General features: G+C 39.0%; 1 long non-coding RNA gene across 2 annotated transcripts in view; it reads right to left on the reverse strand.

Annotated features, from left to right (window-relative positions):
- LOC141380939 (uncharacterized) overlaps positions 1 to 1,285 on the reverse strand; it is a 53,644-nt gene extending 52,359 nt beyond the window's left edge. The window contains exon 1 of one of the 2 annotated variants that reach the window (XR_012400344.1): positions 940 to 1,002. This is a non-coding gene — a long non-coding RNA (uncharacterized lncRNA). Of the gene's footprint in view, positions 1 to 939 lie in introns of both variants that reach the window. The other variant, XR_012400345.1, reaches the window with a different exon arrangement.
- Between the last annotated feature and the right edge of the window lie 18,836 nt (positions 1,286 to 20,121).

Here is a 20,121-nt window from a genome sequence, read left to right on the forward strand (position 1 = left end):
AGAACCTTATTTCTTTCACACCGCCAGCCTGCAGGCCCATTTTTCCCCAAACACTGACTAGCAACCCCCACATGGCTGTTCTGTTCATCTACACTCCACCCCTTAATGCATAAGCACTCACACATATCCTTGTTCAGTCAGATATATGCAGCATCACTATTCTAAAGTTAAAGCTAATCTGAAAGAACACACCTGTCAACCAGGTGTGTTAACTGAATTTAACTTCACTTCTAATTGTGTAAATATGTCTAATACTCACATGTACACACACCGGATAAGTAATTAAACTGACAAGAATTGGGCAGTAAACTTGAGGTGGAAGTCTGCCTTTGTATAGAATCAGGGCATGATGGGTCTGAGGCATCATGCTGTACAAGTTAATAAACATGAATACAAAGTAAGCAGTGAAATGGAAAAGTCTGAAAGAACACAAACATAATAAATGACACAACTACATAGTTAAAATCTAAAATATATACACATCTATTGAAATCATGAGAAAAATGTTTTGCCATCTGGATGCGTAAAGATTTTCTAAATTCTCAACGTCCCAGAGATGAAATTCCCAAACTCTTTGAAACATCCAACTGACTGTGTGCAAAATAATATTCAGATATCGGAACTTCTAAACTTTGTGTGAACCTGGCCTTTTCAAGTATGTGAGAGAGCTGAAAACAGTTTAGACATGTCAGTCCATGGGAGGAATTCCAGTAGTGAGTTGACGAATTCCTTTAGGTTGCAAATTTGAAATTCATCCAGCTGCTTTCTATTTGTATGGGAAGAAATGTTAATAATAATTGACTGAGAATGCAGGGAGGCAAGAAAGAAGAAAAAGACACCTGTCATGCCAGTGAACTACACTCAGACTGATGTACCTCAATAAGGTTGTCAATCTAAAGTACAACCCTGGAACATCACCCAGCCCACACATCCACTTACTTGTCTCAGGTGTTCCTTGTTGTTATGCCCCAAGATAACTTCTCCAAGGGGCCTTTGTGTACCTCTCACATAGACACCCATGGTGTCCAGAGGCCTCCACTGAAGCCTTCAGTAAAAAAATGGACCTCTTCAATTGTCCATGTAAATCTTGACCCACGTGGTAAGATCTTATTCTCACTTCCAGATTCAATGTGTTTAAATCCATATAGAGTTCCAGGACCTGACCTGCCAACAGATAACAGCTACACCAAGGAACTAATATCCAGCTCCTGCCTGAATGTTGGCCACCATCAGGGCTGTGCACGTATATATAGAGGGCCCCCCCAACGTCAGGACTCACAGGCACACCTGAATGGGCTCGAAGTGTGCCTAACTAGCTGCACACCGTGTCATGGTGTGCTCTGATTGCCTTATCTTCTCATTTATCACAGATGAATTGGAACCAGCCTTGCTGAAAGCTCCTTTCATTGTTGGGGAATGAAAAACTGTGTGAAGCCCGGTGTGCATCTGAACAAGGGGCCTTCTGTCAACCCCGAGTGGGTGAGGAAGAAAGGTGAGTGGAGAGGAAGAAAAGAGAGAGGTGGAGAAAGAGAGAAGGAAGGGAGAGAGAGGTAATGAATAAATGTGAGTGAAAAGCAAGATTATGTCAGCCTCACAAGTTATTGAGTAGATTCCCCGAAAGGTAACAGTGAACCATGATGCTTAACAACGGTGCTTCACACTAACCAACCATAGGGCGAAGTGAGCATGTTTCCGCCAAGTTAGCGCCCTGCCAAGCTCATCTACAACAGCTTTGGTCGGTGTTAAAATGAAAACAACAAACAAACAAAAAGTGAGGTGTGTGTTTCTCTCTATGGAAGACTTGCAGCACTCATCAGTCACGCATAGATTTAATTTGCAAGTTTTGACATGCAATGGCTGTACGCCATGAGCCGCTGCTGTAAATGAGATGCAGATTGTACTGTACTGCAGGTCCATAAGCAACCAGGGTAAATGCACAAGCAATGTGTGCTGAAAAGGACCCTATCTAGATACACACACCTTTAGTTTATCTTTCCGTACACGACAGCTGTCCATCCAAGTGTTGACAATTTGACCTGGTAGGCGAAGCTTGCTCTGTTCCTCAGGGGCCTGCTATAAATCTTTCTCCTAAATATCGATGCCTCTCTGAATTTGGTATTGACAAGAGCGACTTGTGCACCACAGACAAACTTTAAACAAAATCTCTCACAGCTGTTTTGCTTTGATGATGCCAATAAATTGACAGTGATTACCTGAGGGGGTCTATGTGGCAAAGGGGTCATGGTTATGAACACCCTTGAATCTTACTGATACATCTTCACTATGGTCTGAGAAAAAAAAAACCTGTTCAGTTGTGACGGTGGGTACTTTCAAGATCTGGAGCGATGTTTTAATTGCCTGGATAAGGTGCAACGCTAATACGGATGGTGGCAAGGCAATTGAGAGTTCCTCATCCTTCCCCTCCTCCTAAATCAATGCACACTTTTTACAGAATAGCTTGTGAGTCATGCCTGTCCTTATATAAAGTGAGGTAGCTGTGCATTAGATATGCTGCCGGAATCTTCTGCTTGGGCGAGTGGACTGAGAACGATGTGAATTGTTAATGCCTTTCTGCCTCAGCTCACGCCTGCTGATTGATCAACTCGCAACTGTATCTACTCTTTCTTCCATGAAATCCGGTGTTAGTGTCTGTGTGTGCGTGTGGGGGAGACGAGGCAGAGAGGGTTCATCAGATTTCGGGTTAAATTGAGAGTGAAGGAGGTTTGCTGTGTAGATAGAGGGAAGGGGGGAAAGACATGTTGGGGCCCAGCCTCCAAGCAGCATGGGCCCTAAAGGAGGACATTCAGAGGCACTCCGCCGATCACACGCTCCCTGAACTCCAATGGGACCCAAATTGCATGGGATGTGTGGGTCTTTTCCCAACATATTTATATCCTTTACTCTTTACAAATCCACTCAAACGCGCATGCCGCTGACTGGCAATGGGGTGGGTGACAGGGTGGGTGGAGGGTTAACAGAACAGTGCTGTAATACAAGAAGGCTTATTTGATTTTGGATGCACACAGCACAGGCTGTCTCATAAATAATGCATACTACTGTACAAACAGGGAGCTCCGAGGTGACTTGTTGCTTTGTGTTTGATTCTGCCAAAATGGGATTATTCAGTAGAGACATAAACATTCCTGTAAAGCAACTTCATCTGTATAAGCAAATAGAATTTGGCTCTGCTTTGTAAAATAGTTACAACTGTAGTCCTCTGACTTGTCTTCTTGGGAACCAAATAATCCTAGAAAGAAATATTGAATTAGACCAAAGCAGGTGACAGTCAAAGGGGGTTCAGAGGTGCTGAAGTGTGCATACATGCAAAAGTGTGGGTTTGGTAACCACAATCACACTTGGCTACGGCGTTGTTCTCCACAGTAAAGGTTAGTGACAGACTGTTCCCCAGTGCTCCAAGCAATCACTGCAGAGGTGTCAGAGATCTTCTGCATGTGAGTTACCATGACTGGGGCCTGGCCTTACCAAGAGGTTGTGGTGAAATTAGCATTTAACACCGTTTAAGACGCAAAGGTCTATGAAAAAGTGGGACTTTATTAATGGATTATTATATTTAATCTAAGTAAAAATGAATTTCCAACACAATGTCAAAAATGTGCTTGCTCTGTTGAGGTACGATTCTTTTGTAGTAATCAGTGGAATATATATCTTACACTTCATTAAACCCAAGTTTCCTCATTAAAGCAATATTAAAAGCTCATCTGGATGTACCACTGTTAACAATGTCATGTAATTATTAGAATAGCAAGAATGCAATTATATTTTCTAACAACCCATAGACTTTCAAAACATATCTTTACAAGACATGCACATAACATCTTACATGTGTATTGTATGATACACAATCTCTAGGAAGCTGCACTATGATTCATAGATTTTAGTCTAATCTCTGCGTGATTGGACTGACATCTTTGACAGAAAGAGGAATGACGGGTCGCCCGTCACTTCATGTTATTACATGCCAAGTCATATTACTGTGGTTCTGCAGACCTGGCACCAGCGGGTGAAGCCCGTCATTCCCCTCAGCGGCATCCACTTACACTCCAGGTGCCAGCACCAAGAGGAAGCCGGCTGCCCACACAGCCTGCCACCCTGCAGCGAAGAAATAGTGATGGAGGCGAGCATGTTAGCATGCGGAAACTGTCTACCCTGTCTTCTCTTCTGCAATGCCTGTCACTACAGTACACCATATCACACAAACATACCTGTAAGGACAAGAGCATATCTGATTGGACCCTGCTGAGATCATCCAGATATATACAACATTGTAGATGAAAATTTCACAGCATTTGTGGCAAAGTTGTGCACAGGCATTATAAGCTGTTTGCTGGGAGGTGTAAAACCAAAGAGAGTTATAAGATCATTCTATCCCTTAGAGGCTCTAATGCCTCTTTGACGTTACAAACAAATGCAGAACATATTTTTTTAGATGTGATTTCAACAGGTTACATAATTCACAATGTCAGCACAAGAAATGCTATGGATTTTAGTATATAGAACCAGCAGTCACTAAACTTAGACCTGGAGGGCTTATGTAGAGCAGAATTTAGATCCAACTTTCTTCAACACACCTGCCTGGAAGTTTCAAATATAGCTAGTAAGATCTTGATTACCTTGTTCAGTTGATCAGGACTAGGGTTGGAGCTACACTCGGCTGTATATTAGCCTTGCAGAACCAAGCTTATGAACGACTACCTCTGGAAGTGGTCAAACGTGTACAAGCTCTGTATTTAGCACTGTCCACTTGTGATCAGATCGACAAAAACCAGGTGTAAATAGAGCCTTAAAGTTGAGTGGAGATGCAAGTGACAGGCTATACCCTCACATCAGCTAAAGCATCCCTGTCTTCTGAAAAGCTCTGCTATCCTTGAAACATTGAATTCAGATTGTGCATTAGGGTATACAAAAACACTTGATCTTTTGAAATTCATATAAGGCTGGAAGAGGGAATTACATATCACGAGAGCAGCGAAATAGCTAACCATGTGCATCACATTCCATCAAACCATCACGCAAGAATAAAAACAGTCTAGTCTTGCAGAAGGAATGTAGCATGCCACGTAGCCGGGTTCAACAGAACAGTCTTGGAGGGGGATTTTCTGCTCAGTTTTAAAGCATTCTGCTGGGGATTCTTCACAAAAGGTGTTTGGAGAAGCTCTCTGAGGGATTGCGGCAGAAAGGACCTGAAAATTGACTAGTGTGGGTTGGGAAAATGGTGTGAAAAAGTCAAACGCCAAGGACTGCAAAATGAGCGAAATCCAGTTTGCTCATTTAAAAAAGAAATCTATTTGCCAATGCCAATTATACAGTGATATATGACAGTACGGTGGATTTTGTTTGAAAATAATTAATCCATGACTCTTAATACTCTTTCCATAGCCAATATGCAACTGTAGACTCAATCTGAAATTATAGCCCTATATACATTTCTGGAGATTGGGAATTATGTAGCCAGAGCTATGTATGGCTGCATTTCGACTTTAAAACTAACGCTGAGGGGTGGTATGACACCATTCCTTTCTTTCACTTACCAGTTAACTGCTTCCATATGGACGGCTTTTCTGCTGTTAAGTTGGTCTGGTAGCTCGACTGGTAATGTTGGCGGTCTTGAGATGCAGCGTGGAGTTGAACACGATGACAGGGTTTGAGTACAGTGAAGAACAGTTCTAGAAATCAAGTATCAAATAAACAAGTAAATAACAGGATGAGAATGTGGTAAAATGTGAAAAGGTGGTAAAAAATCAGGCGAGTGCTTTTCTATTTCTGGATTGCTTTCTATAACACTGCGGTTGAGTTTTGGGAATGGGGGTGGGCAGGTCAGTCTGGGGTTTTGAAACACTATTGGTTGGGTTTAGGGAAGGGGGAGTAGTGTTGCACGATACCAAATTTTTGACTTTGAAACGATACCTAAATTAAATATTATGATACCGATACTAAATCGATACTACACCATAATCTTTTCTTTCAAAATATTATTCATTATTAGACTCTGTGTTTGCTGACAGCTGAAACAGTGTAGAACCATTTTTAAAAGGCAAAACAAATATAGAAATAAAAAAATTTGTCAGCAATCCAGCCAAGCTGTTTTAACATCAATAAAATAGTTGCAGTTTTTAAAACTATAGACAAATATGTGCTTTTTTGGTCTTGGTCCTTTTCATGCTAGTGAGGAGTGAATGACGTAACATGCATTTTTAGCTGTCTATGATGTCATCTACTAATAAAAATGGGTATTTGTTAAAAAAATATACATTTATGCAGTTCCTCTGAAAATGTATTATTACAGCATCCCATTAGCTTTAGATGATGTTTACAGACCTCTACTTGCATTTTTGGCATGTAAAAAAATTATAATTGAGGCTTATGTCATCCATTTTTGCAATACATTGGAATATATTTAGCATATTTATGCATGTATGATATTTTTATATCTTTGAAATCAAAACAATAACTTCATAAAATACTTTATTTGTTGTGATTTTTATCATTTAAATATGTGATTTGCTTTTCTGTTTCTCAGATATCAAGGACAGCGCAATCAGCTGCTGTGTTTACTTTTAGTTGACTGAACTTTGGATAATGTTGTTTTGTTTTCAGCCAGTTAATACTAAGCAGCACATGTGTCTATTTATCATTATTGTAAAGTAGAAAAGCAAGTAATTAATTGCATAAACGCTGTTTGACCAATTCATACATGATTTATCAATTCATGTGTGAGTCATTTCCGTGTATCGGTTCAATTGTGTCATGTCTGAGTTCACTCAATTGCGCAGCAGAGCAGAGCAGGTCGTCATTTTCGAGACAAAGTTTTTGCTTTCGGCTTTGCAGTGTGATCCTTCGTCGTCAGGCCCGCGGTCACCGCTCTCGACTTTGGTAAAGTTTGTGATTGGGATACTCCGTCTGTACACACAGAGACTAAGTTTATTTTACATTCTTCCTCCAAGCTTCAAGCAGGGCACAGTTGGACGTGTTTTGCACACGGGTGCTGTAATTGTACACACAGACTTTATGATATTCATGGGCTCACCCTGACTGTCAGCAACACACGCAAAATTATTCTATATTTCACTTCGAGAATCAGCTCTGTCCACAAGCTGAGCTGTGGGGGTTCACTGCATTGTTTTGTCACTGGAGAGAGAGAGAGTGTGTCTAGAGCTCAAGCAATGACTGTAAAAACATCACACACATACAATGTGCCGGAGAAGAAGCACACACTTTTCCCTATTGACAAGCACTCGCAACTACAGCTGTCACTCAAAAGTACCAGTACTAAAAACATGCAGAATCGTATCGTTTTGAGAGCCAGCGCATTGCGATACCTTTTTAGTATCGGTATATCATGCAACAGTATGATGGTGGATGAACAGCGTCTGGTGGATTTACGTGAGAACAGCAGGCGTGAATGGCACTCGCAAGAGAAATTTGAGATCTGAAAAATCATACACAGCGGTCTCTAGTGGATTTGCGAAAACAAAAACTGCAAAAAAAAACAAAACGTAGCTGATGTATTTCGTACTCTTCAGAAATGTACTATATAAAGGTACATAATCAGAATGAGCCTGGGTTGCCAATATGAGGTTTAGCTTGCAGGCAAATTAACTGCAACATTAATACTATGTGGGTAATAATCTACAAACATGTACTACTGGATAGATACTGGCCCTCTGCCTGCACTGAATGGTCATCTCCTTCTAGCATGCATATGTGTATCACAGGCAATGGGGAGCAGGTTGCTTGGGCTGATAGAAACCATAAATCAGTGCTCCTGAAGGGAACAGATGCTAAGAGCATGTGGGAATAATTTCACAATTTAGCCATAATTAAAATTCACCTTAGCACGGCTCTGCCACTTATCAACTGATTATTTCCTTCTGATTCAATATTGGTCTTCTTACAGGCTCCCGGCATCTGCCCCGCTGACCTTTCCTTTGCTAGTTTGTACAAGACATTTTGCATGAACACATCTTCCCACCTTTTAACATCGCATGAACAGATGATCAACATCGCAGTAGGGAGTTAAGCTGTGTATGCGTAATGACTCTTGATGCATCTCTCAACGGACTGTCGTGTAATATCCCGCACACTGCCTTTTTAACTGTTTCTGACTGACCAGTGTACACATTTCATTTTCTGAAACCTAAATTTAGTTTAAAGGCTTCAAGACAACTCGAGAGAAACACTCGATTAAGAGATCCAGATTGTACAAAAATGTATGAGCCAATAATTAAATATTTAAAAAGTGCCATCAGATTGTAATATGTTAAAATAGCATTAAACACATAAAGGAAAATTAAAACGATCACATATATGTATTCATTCATCACCATCTAAAGTAAATATGCTTCAACATTACTTTTAAAATGCATTATGTGTGTTATTGATGGCCGCAAGGCAGTATCTAATGACTTGGCATTGGTGTCATGTGACAGACAGTGCCCTCAGACAGGCATTATGATCAGTCCATTAGCTGTGCCAGTCAGCCTGTCAGAGCTCAGAGACGAGGCTCCACAGAGACGAGAAACCCACACACACTCCTGCACATTCCTAAACAGCTTTTGCCCAACCTGTCCTATGCAAAACAGGCCTTTTTCTTAGATATTTACACTCATTTACTCACACAAACCTGCATCTGAAGAATTGATTATTCTGCACATACCACTCATAAATCCACTAGAATTTCACGTAAAGAGTAATTGTTAACACTTTGTTTTAAGTACCAATTACCACTATTGGCTAATTGGCTTATAACTACTGGCTAATTTACTCCCTATTATTTTTTTTGTAACTTTTTTATTTTATTTTGAATTTTTATACCCACACAACATAAAATTTACAATACAAAATCAACATTCAAGAAATAATGTAAACAAATTATAATAAAAATAATAGTAAAACAAAAATTATAACAAAATAAAATAGTACAAAACAATATAACAGTCAAATTGACAACTTTTCAATTTTCTTTTTATGTGCTCTCCAAATATTGCAAAAAGCTACCCCATTTCTGATTAAAGGTATGGGTGGAATCCTGAAGTCTTGCCAACATACGTTCATATGATGCAGTAGAAGTCATCAGCTCAATCCAATCTTTAAAAGAGGGAGTGTCTGAGTTCTTCCAATTTCGCAGTACCAGTCTCACAGCAATAATACATCCTGCGACGACTAGTCCAGCCTGTGTTTTAGATATTCCGTTCTGTAAAGTGGATGTATCACCAAGAAGACAGACTCTTGGAGAATAAGGTAAAGGTTGTCCCAGCCATTTCTCAAGGTTTTGAATAACTCTTGTCCAGAATGGAGCCACCAAATGACAGCTCCACATTAAATGTAAAAAAATGCCCACAGAATGACCACATTTCCAACAGTAGTTATTTTCCATTAATCCTATCCTATGCAGTCTTACTGGTGTCCAGTAATATCGATAAATATCTTGTAATGTATGAGTTTACTCCTAACATCTCTCACAGTACCACCTATACCAGAAACTACTGCCTCCCATTCACCCTCTTCAAATTCCCCCTCCAGGTCTTTCTCCCAGATAATTCTTAAATGATCACTTTTTCCATACATGTTGTTTGCAGCAATCTTATAAACAAAAGATGTGGTTTGCATCGACTTTGGCATATTTAGAAACCCTAATAAAACATTTTCTTCTGCTCCTGGCTTATTGACCTTTTTCTAAAATGCGGAAGTGCGCCTGTTTTTGCGATTGTCTTAGAACTTCCGTTTTAGTCGCCTATGGGAGAAATGACAAGGAATAATAAACGGCAAAAAATGGTCAAACTACTTGCTCTACAAACAAATGTTTGCATGACTATACAGACCAAGTAGAATAATATAACAAGGAAATATCAGTTTGCAACATCAAACAGCGAAACGAGCAGTTTTTAATGTCTAAAAATGAATGGAAGTGAATGAGACCGGAAGTCTCGTGCCAAAAAGATTCAAATGGCAGCGCCCGCTCGTCTGCGGAGAATAAGGTCAATATCCCACAGTTCTTATACTACTATGCAGCTGTATATATTTCCAGAAATCCCCTTTATCTACTAGATTGAATTTGTCTTTCAACTCCTGAAATGAATACAGTGCACCGTGTCCATATAAATCATCAACTGTTTTCAGGCCTTTTTTACAACAATCCTTCCAATAGACTGTTTTCTTTCCTATCTTAATAGCAGGGTTATTCCATAATGAAGAATAGCCTTGTTTATAATGGGACAAATTAAATATTTTATGTATTTTTTCCAGACCTGCTGTGAGTGTTCCAGTATAGGGTTAACTTCCCCATTCATAATAGAAGATAAAGATTTCTGAGATAAATAACAATAACAATAACAATCAAGATCAATAACACTGAATGGGAAAGTCAGCGTTTTCTCTATTTCGATCCAGCTTATACCCTCTACATTATCACCTGACCAGTGTTTACATATTTTAATCATCTCAAATGCAGTATTATAAAGCTCTATATTTGGCAATGCCAAACCCCCCTTTATTCCAGTGGTAAACATATTTTTCATACTTATTCTGGGCTTCTTCCCCTCCCACAGAAAGTCCATAACTAGTTGATTGTATTGCTTAAAGATGGATAAAGGAAACTCCAAAGGGATCATCATAGAGATATAATTAATCCTTGATGATACCATCATTTTAATTGCATTAACCTTCCCCCAGAAAGACTAATTTAACACTTTCCATTTATCAAAGTTTGATTTACTCCCTATTATTAAAATATTCCTGTTTATTTATACTTATGAAGAGCATATTCAACATGATTGTACTTCATTCATAATCATACCCATTAATTAAACTTAATTTCTTCCTTACAAACTATTAATAACCAGCAAATTTGTAGTGTATTGAGTTAAAAGGTTATATATACATTTCAACACTTCAACATTTTTTTAAACATAATAGTTTTAATAACTCATTTCTAATAACTGATTTATTTTATCTTTGCCGTGATGACAGTAAATAATATTTGACTAGATATTTTTCAAGACACTTCTATACAGCTTGAAGTGACATTTAAAGGCTTAACTAGGTTAATTAGGTTACCTAGGCAGGTTAGGGTAAGTAGGCAAGTTATTATATAATGGTTTGTTCTGTAGACAGTCAAAAATAAAAAAAAATTGCCTAAAGGAGCTAATATTTTTGTCATTATTATTATTATTATTATTATTATTATTATTTTGCTGTCAGTTATCTCTTATTCATAAGATTCAGCAGATTTCTGTACAACTTTTTCAATTAAATTCAGCTTTATTTGTATAGCGCTTTTAAAATGTAGATTGTGTCAAAGCAGCTTCACATAAATGGTCATAGTAATTGGAACAGAGTAGTTCAGTTTTCAGTGTTTAAGTTCAGTTCAGTTTAGCTCAGTTCAGTGTGGTTTACATTCATTACTGAGAGTCTAAACACTGAACAGCAAATTCATCGATGGGTAGCTCTACCAATCCCAACTTCTGTGAATTGTTCTGATAGAGCAAAAAAGACAGAGGGAGACTACATACCGAGCAGAGAAAAGCTACAGTAGATCCCTCAGATTCATCCTACAGATCCCTTAGATCATTAGGATCAAGTAAATTGGAAATTACAAGAGTTCATTCAAAGCAGGGTGAATCTGCTTACAGCTACTGTGCCCCCCCACTGCTGAAATCAGTTTTCAAAAATGATCAGATGTGCTCCAACATTAGGCACGTTCAAATCAAGTTAAAACAAATCTGTTTAGCTGTACTTTTACTGAATGAGCACTGTGCTACGTCTGACACATTGTACTAATATGTATTTCTTTTGTTTCTCATTCTTTTTAAAACTGTTTAAATACATTTTAATGTGTTTTAATCATTTTTCATTCTTTTAATAATTTTATTTTCTTGTTTCTTTTTTTCTTGTTTATGTAAAGCACTTTAAATTACCTTTGTGTATCAAATGTCCTAGACAAATAAACTTGCCTTGCCTTGCCTATAAAGAACACTGTGAAAGTCTTAGTTTGTTTATATAAAGAGATTTTTTCACCTTCAGCTGTTAGTATTTCTGCAGCTACAAAAGGCAAAACCCATACATCCACAAATCAAAAACTACATTTAACAGTGAAATTGGTTATATGAGTAATTTTAGTTTACCGTATAATCCTGCTTGTTGTGAGCTCTGTGACTGTCTGACGTGATGAATCCAGAAAGTTCCATGAAAAATGAATAAAGCGAATGAGTCAAATTAACCCAACTCAGATGTTCAAATCAAAGGTGAGCGGACCCCCTTGGTCATGGGGGTAGCATGGGCAGCCCAACTGTGGGTTTGCAGTACCCCAATCAACCAGCTGATTTAATCACGCATAATTAATTCCAAAATGTGTTTACATATTTAACCCTGCATTTTTAGAGTTTAGATACTGGATAATGCACAACTCACATGTGAGATTTTACAATAAATAGGGAGAACAATTCTGTTGTATCGTCATCTGCTTGATGTTGCAAATATAAAAAGTGAGACTTGGTTCACTTCATAATAATACTGTGTACAATGTAAAAAATGCTGGATTCACTTAAGTCAACTTAATCATTTTTACAAATTTAAGTGGATTGAACATAAAACAATTAAGTTGGCCCAATATAATTAATTAATTCATTCATTTTCTTGTCTGTTTAGTTCCTTTATTAATCCGGGGTCGCCACAGCGGAATGAACCCCCAACTTATCCAGCAAGTTTTTACGCAGCGGATGCCCTTCCAGCCGCAACCCATCTCTGGGAAACATCCACACACACATTCACACACCCACTCATACACTACGGACAATTTAGCCTACCCAATTCACCTGTACCGCATGTCTTTGGACTGTGGGGGAAACCGGAGCACCCGGAGGAAACCCACGCGAAGGCAGGGAGAACATGCAAACTCCACACAGAAACGCCAACTGAGCCGAGGTTCGAATCAGCGACCTTCTTGCTGTGAGGCGACAGCACTACCTACTTCCACACCCCCAATATAATTGTTTTAACTAATTTTAAATAAGTAGTTTAAACAAAACATCCATTTTTGAGTGTATGACAATGAGCCATGAGTAGGCTATTTATTTTGTTTTACCCGTATGTATTTTTTAAACTCTCAAAGTACCAAAACTTAACTTGCAATACAATCCTAAAGACCACAGCCTAAGCTTAAAATGTCTATGATGTTCTACTGAAAAAAAAAAAAAAATTTGGATAGTGTGAGGTTAAGAAAATTAACAACAAATTTATGCCCTCATAAATAGTAAAAATAAACAATCGAAAGACCAATCACAATCCTGGTATGACTTCAGTTAACTAGTTTTGGCCAATGCAAACAATTATTTTTCAAGAGTCCAACATCCAGCTGTGCATGAAAACATCTGACATACGCAAAGTCATCTTTCACTAAAGTATTGTTTTTAAATAGAAAAAACATTTTACAAGTAACTTTTATTCTAAACTTGGACCTTATTCTTGAAAGAAAACATCAGCAATAAAAGTGTAAAGCACCAAAAGTGGCCCATATTAAAACACATTGGAATACTAGACTAATTAGGCTGTTGTTGTTATTCATGAATTTTCAAATTTACTTTTTTACAAAAGAGGTTACAAAAATTGTGAAACTTTAAATTATTATTATTATTATGTTTTAATTTTGTATTATTCAACTGGCCAGATTCTGACTGAGGAATGTGCTGGCCAGCTTGTTATTTGCCTAATAAATTAGAATAGTCTACAGTTTTTAATTTAAAACTTTTCTCTAACGATATGATGTAATTTAAATGTTATGATGTAATAAATTTGTATTTTAAAAATACATATTTGTCATATTTCTTTATTCAAAACATTTAGGAAATATTTTTGGTTATGATGACCATCCGACAAGCTAATTCTCTATTTATGAAAAAAAAAAGTAGTTTTTAGTAAAATTTCACCTAAATGAAGTATTTAAATCTCTTAATTAAAGAAAATAACTGCAAAAAGGTCCACTTTTTGAGAAAAAAGAACCACCCCTTTCGGCAGGCTGGCTACGGGCCTGCATCTACATGCAAACTAATTCTCAATAGATTATAAGTAGACTGTTAGGTAGGGGTTGGGGTTAGTGTGAGTTGACATGTACTTGCAAAGTTTCTTATCTAGTTAGTTAAATGTCTGTTAAAGGAGCAGTATCAGCAGATTAAGCAGATAGTCTAATACTCAAATGAGAAGGAATTAGGAGTTAAAGTGGAACTGTAATATGTAGGCTTGTACAGCATTCAAAATATTATCAAAAATAAAATATACATTCAAACTTCTTTAGTACATCAAAACTTTTAGGAACATGAACCATTTTTCCTCCTCTATTCCTACAAGATGTCAAGTGCTAAGCGTGTCTCTTTTTGTTTTTCTTACATCTTTGTTTAATTACGACTAAATCAGCAACTTCATCAGCACCTTCTGTTTTTAAGGAAAAAAAGGTCATGTAAAGTGAAGTGCGTGGATGTGTGTTCTTAATCACGCCTCAGCGGATTGCGTCGCCCTTCTCTCGCCGAACATGCATGTCGAGCTGTGCGGGTGGGAACATTCCCGTTTTCCCGTGCTTCATTTAACAGCAACCCCGACTCGTCCTGAAGTACCGAAAATGACAGCGCAATTACACGCGAGCCCGTGCTTGACGTGAGGAGGAGTGTTACCTGTCTCCGCCTCAGTGTCCCGCGCCCCGTCGAGAGGAGTCAGCAATTAGACGAATGTAAACCCGTCCTCTTCCGCCCAACAAACAGACTCGCGCCAGTCACACCTCCCAGTGTCAATCACAGCCCGTCACAACACATCAGCGCGGTGAGCAAACAGTGGAAAACGCGGGATGACAGCTCGGCCTTTTCTCACACCTCGCACCTGTGGCTGCTTCTCCTGTTCTTTCTTCCCACACCTTGATTCAACGGTTCACGAGTGTGTTTTTATTATTAGTGCGCAAAACAGAATGCGGGTGAACAAGCTTTGTTTTATGTAGAACAAGTCTGGAGGCTTTTTTTAACAAAATGATTAGGACTGAAGCACGAGAAAAATGCTTCTGGCAGTGCATGGCTTCTGGCAAAAAAGTTCCTAAATGGTGTAGAAACAATGAGAAGGAATGGTTTCACTAAATAAATGGCATATAAATGCACAAATTTAACACATAAGGTAAGGTAAAGAAATACCAGAAAGTAGAGAAGGCCTATAGATGTTAAAATGTTATGCCGACTGGAGGCTTTTTTTTAACAAAATGATTAAGACTGAAGCACAAGGAAAATGCTTCTGGCAGTGGCTTCTGGCAAAAAAGTTCCTAAATGGTGTAGAAACAATGAGAAGGAATGGTTTCACTAAATAAATGGCATATAAATGCACAAATTTAACACATAAGTTAAGGTAAAGAAATACCAGAAAGTAGAGAAGGCCTATAGATGTTAAAATGTTATGCCGACTGGAGGCTTTTTTAACAAAATGATTAGGACTGAAGCACGAGGAAAATGCTTCTGGCAAAAAAAAAAAGTTCCTAAATGGCGTAGAAACAACGAAGAGAAGCAATGGTTTCACTAAATAAATGGCATATAAATGCACAAATTTAACACATAAGGTAAGGTAAAGAAATACCAGAAAATAGAGAAGGCCTATAGATGTTAAAATGTTAATCGTTCAACAAAGAACCAGAGTAAGGGCCTTAAAGTGTTCACCTTAAAATGAAAATTAAGTGATTAATTACGCACCCTCCTGTCATTCCAAAATTGCTGAGACGTTTGTTCATCTTCAGAGCATAAATAAATAAATAAGAATATATTTTATGTGAAATCTGGAGCTCTCTCATCCTATAAATGGATCCTTACTCAAACTCAAATTCTTCAAGACTCATTCAAAGTCTAAAAATGTACCAAAAATATAAAAACTGACTCAAAACAGAACATGGGTTCAGTGGTTAAATATTATATGTATTATGTAAAGTTCTCTAGATTGTGCAGAATATATTGACACTGAGATTCAATTGTTGAAGGATGTTATCTTGTTCACGTAGTGTTTGAAAACAACATATACTCTAAAAAATAAAGGTTCTATATTGTCATGGGTCCATGGCAAACCTGAAACCTTAGAACTCCATGAAACCAGGCACGTGCACACATAGGGCTCAACCTGTGCAGTGCACATGCCCTTTTTAGTCTTGGATAGAAAGTGCCCTTCCAAAATGATCAAAAGTGCCCCGACAACGCGACACACCCTCGTTCCTGCCCTTCAGTAGGCGCACGACAACACCGCTCTTGAGTACGCGCGCGACAACACAGCTGATCAGAACGCACGTGACAACACCCCTCTTTAGTATGCGCGCGACAACACGGTGTACGGTGCTGGACTTTGAACACAGAGAGGAGTTGTACATGATGACAGGGTTTGAGTCTGGCAAAGGACAGTTCCAGAAAGATAAGACAAAAACAGAAGCCAAAAAATAAAATAAACAAATAATTAACAAGGTTAGAATGTGGTAAAAATCAGAAAAGGGCTTTTCTTTTTCTGGATTACTTTTGAAAACTGTTGTTTGGGTTTAAGGAAATGGGTGGGCGGATCAATCAGTCCTTTTGAAAACACTATTGGTTGGGTTTAGGGAGAGAAGGGTGGGTTAGTTGATTTGTCATCAGTCAGTCATTGGCAGCCTCTTGTGGATTTATGCAAGAACAGCAGGCACGAATAGCACTTGCGAGAGAAATCTGAGATCTGAAAAAGCATAAACAGTGACCTCTGGTGGATTTGTGAAAACAAAAACTGCAAAAAAAAGACCTCCTGCGACATATTTGGCTCACTCCAGAAATGTACCTGTATGTAGCGGTTTGTTTTCAGAATGAGCCTGGGTTGTTTGCATTTTATAAAACCTCTTTATATTGGGAAAGATGCTTTAGATTAATAAAAATGTTCCTCAAACTATGTAAAAAAGACTTTTGAAGAACCTTTTAATAAAAGTTTTTTTGGAGAACCAAAAATTCTTCTTCTGTTGCATAACTTTAAAAAACACTTTTTGGTTCTTCCTTGAACCTTTATTTTTAAGAGTGTAAATAGATTTGCAATTAACACCTTTATTACAAATCTCCCAAGCTTTGAATTTGCTATCAAGGCCCAAATCCTGGATCATTTACACAAGGCCTCTCTTGGTTTTCATATTAGTGTGGTTCTAATGCCCTGGTTATCAACACCTACACTTTTCCCAGTTTTCCTGAACCTCAGTGGAGCAGAGAGCTAAATCTGTGTGGTGGGTTCACCTCTCTGCACTGGGCCAGGCCTAGGCTCACCTAGCTTCTCCTCTCTCAGCAGACAGGCCCCATCTGCCACCTGCTCTGCCCCAGTGACAACTGTCGAGCAGGCACGCAAGATTGATTATCAGTCAAAGCCCATAGCGCTAGCAGCAGATTTCGCTAGGTAAAGCTTGCTGATCCAGCAAAGAGCTAGAGCGCAAAGTTACGCTGGGCCGTGCCAACCACGCTCTGTGTCGGGCCGCTCAGAGAACAGCCGTGCGTGTCGCCATGAAAGCCAGCCAAGGAAACACAGCTGCAGCACAGAAGTTCCGGCCCGTAAAACTTGGCACCCAGCAAAGGACTCATAAATAAACATGGCTGTAAGATGGCACCGTTTTGGGCGTCTCCTGGGCCAGGATAAATAGCACATGATCTTATGCACAACCCATTTGGAGAGGAACAACTCAATAAAACAGCACTCTCTTTATGTTGGAGAATGGGAAAAATGTACATGTATATCTTGTTAAAAGTTGGACTAATGATTATTGATTCTCCTTTAACCTGAGTCATCTTTTCATGAAAAAGACAGGTAGGGAAATAAGTGATTATAAATCTATGTAAATATATGTATACATTAAGATTATTTAAATATTGCATTTGCAGAAGGATTTTAAGTTTTCAGAAACCTATTTCAAGTACTTCCGGTTAACTGTATTCTGTTACAAAAGTTATGTTTAAGGTCTGTTTTCTTTACAAAACATTAGCATCTTCACTGCTTCATACAATGTAAAGTGGGACTCAGAAAGTACTAAAGCACTGCAATAAAATTCTGTTGTTCCTCGCCATGTCTTTAAAATATGAAAATTTATTTTACCACAATATTTTCAATGGAGTTTCTCTTGCCCCCTGCTGATCTTGAAGGTGCTTGAGTTTAAAAGTTTTTTTTAACTCGTTTTATGTTACAGCAACTAAATGAATGCTTAAACTTTGAGAGGTGCCTTTTTTGAATGGTTTACTAACAGCCGTGAGTGTTTTGTGCGCTGTTTATGCACCCTGCAAGCCTTGCAATTTAATCACCTGCTGTGGCTTGGGTTTTTGTCGCTGTGCACTGTGCGATCGCAGTTGAAGAAAAGTTAACTCTGAGTGGAAAAAGCGTGTTACGTCATTCACGTCTTTTTCATTTTCCAATCAAATGAAAGCAGAGGAGGGGTTTTACGTTGAGGTGACTGCAGTGTTTGTGCTGTCAAGACAAATACAGAGACTTTTGAAGATGGAGTAGAGACTTGTGGTAGCTGTTTTGAGTTATCCGGTGCAAATCTTGAATATCGCAATATTATTACTGTAATGAAGTTTACGGCCCTTTGGCCGCCGGGAAGAAGGAGGCAGAGAACCGACGGAGCTTTAAAATATTTACTAATAACAGTGACGGCAGCTCCTCACGGAGACTGGCGTCTAAACCAAAACAAACGTACAGCAGCTCCTCACGGAGACTGCCGTCAAACTGAAAGCAAAAGTAAAATATGTCCGGGCCCTGTCCTCTCTCGGCTTCCTCTGCCATCGTTCCTCCTTTCATCGTCCAGAGCTCCTTCCGTGGGATCCGAAGCAGGTGCGCACCGCAGGTGTATCCACTTACGCGGTGGCCTCACTCCGTTCCCACGGCCCCTAAGTCTGTTAAACGGATTGTATTTTAATACTATCACAACATGAGATAAATTTACCGTATGAAATTGAGAATAGTCACATAAACTTTTTTTTCTGGAAAAAAACAATACCTGTGCATATAGGCCATGTATGAAAATGATCTGATTTTGTTTGCACCAATAGCCTAGTGGTCAGTATAACTGTGCGTCAGGCATTCTGAGTTCGAATCCTGGCTTGTGGACTTTTCTGATCCCTCTCTCCAACTTCGCTGCCTGTCCACATATTGTCAAAAATAATTCTTTAAAAATAGAATTAGCAGATTTCAATTTAAGGGGCGACGCAGTGGCGGAGTTGGTAGTGTTGTTGCCTCACAGCAAGAAGGTCGCTGGTTCGAGCCTCGGATGGGTCAGTTGCTGTTTCTGTATGGAGTTTGCATGTTCTCCCTGCGATTGCGTAGGTTTCCACCGGGTGCTCTGGTTTCCCCCACAGTCCAAAGAAATGCGGCCCAAGTGAATTGGGTAGGCTAAATTTTCTGTAGGGTATGAGTGTAAATGAGTGTGTATGGATGTTTCCCAGGGATGGGTTGCAGCCGGAAGGGCATCCGCTGTGTAAAACAAATGCTGGATAAGTTAGCGGTTCATTCTGCTGTGGCGACCCCAGATTAATAAAGGGACTAAGCCGAAAAGAAAATGAATGAATGATTTCAATTTAATTTTGAATAATGCCATAAAATCACCAAAGATTTAGGAGACAATGCATGTTTCGATTGCTCCAGATATTGACTGTTTTGTATGTAAATAAAAGCTCGTCCCAGACATTAAATCTTTGTCCACTTGAAAATGTACAAAAAAAAAATCTAAAAAACAGTTTCCATTTGCTTGATTCAAACGCAATTAAGTGCAAACGATTTGGATAGGAAAAGGATTATGTGGCTTCCACTTACTCTTAATTGAACAGAAAACACACTTTCTTTGGTAGAGTTTCTAAACAGTGCGAATACTCCCGAATGTCTGTACTTTCTAAAGCTCTTTGATGGCATCCCCCATGTGGTCGGCGCTCCCATTGAAAAACAAATACGAGTCTCAGAGTGCTTCTGGGCCAAGCTTACCTCCTCCAGGAGAGCTCGGTGCATTGGGTCGTTTGGGGCGGCCCACTGGTGGGGAATTCACCTCATGGATAATGACGGTTGGCAGGGGTGCTGCCTCGCTTGTGGCTCCCTGCCAAACTACTGTCGGTCAAAGCCCCT

Source organism: Danio rerio, chromosome 25, assembly GCF_049306965.1.
Source record: "Danio rerio strain Tuebingen ecotype United States chromosome 25, GRCz12tu, whole genome shotgun sequence".
Classification (NCBI taxonomy): Eukaryota; Metazoa; Chordata; class Actinopteri; order Cypriniformes; family Danionidae; genus Danio; species Danio rerio.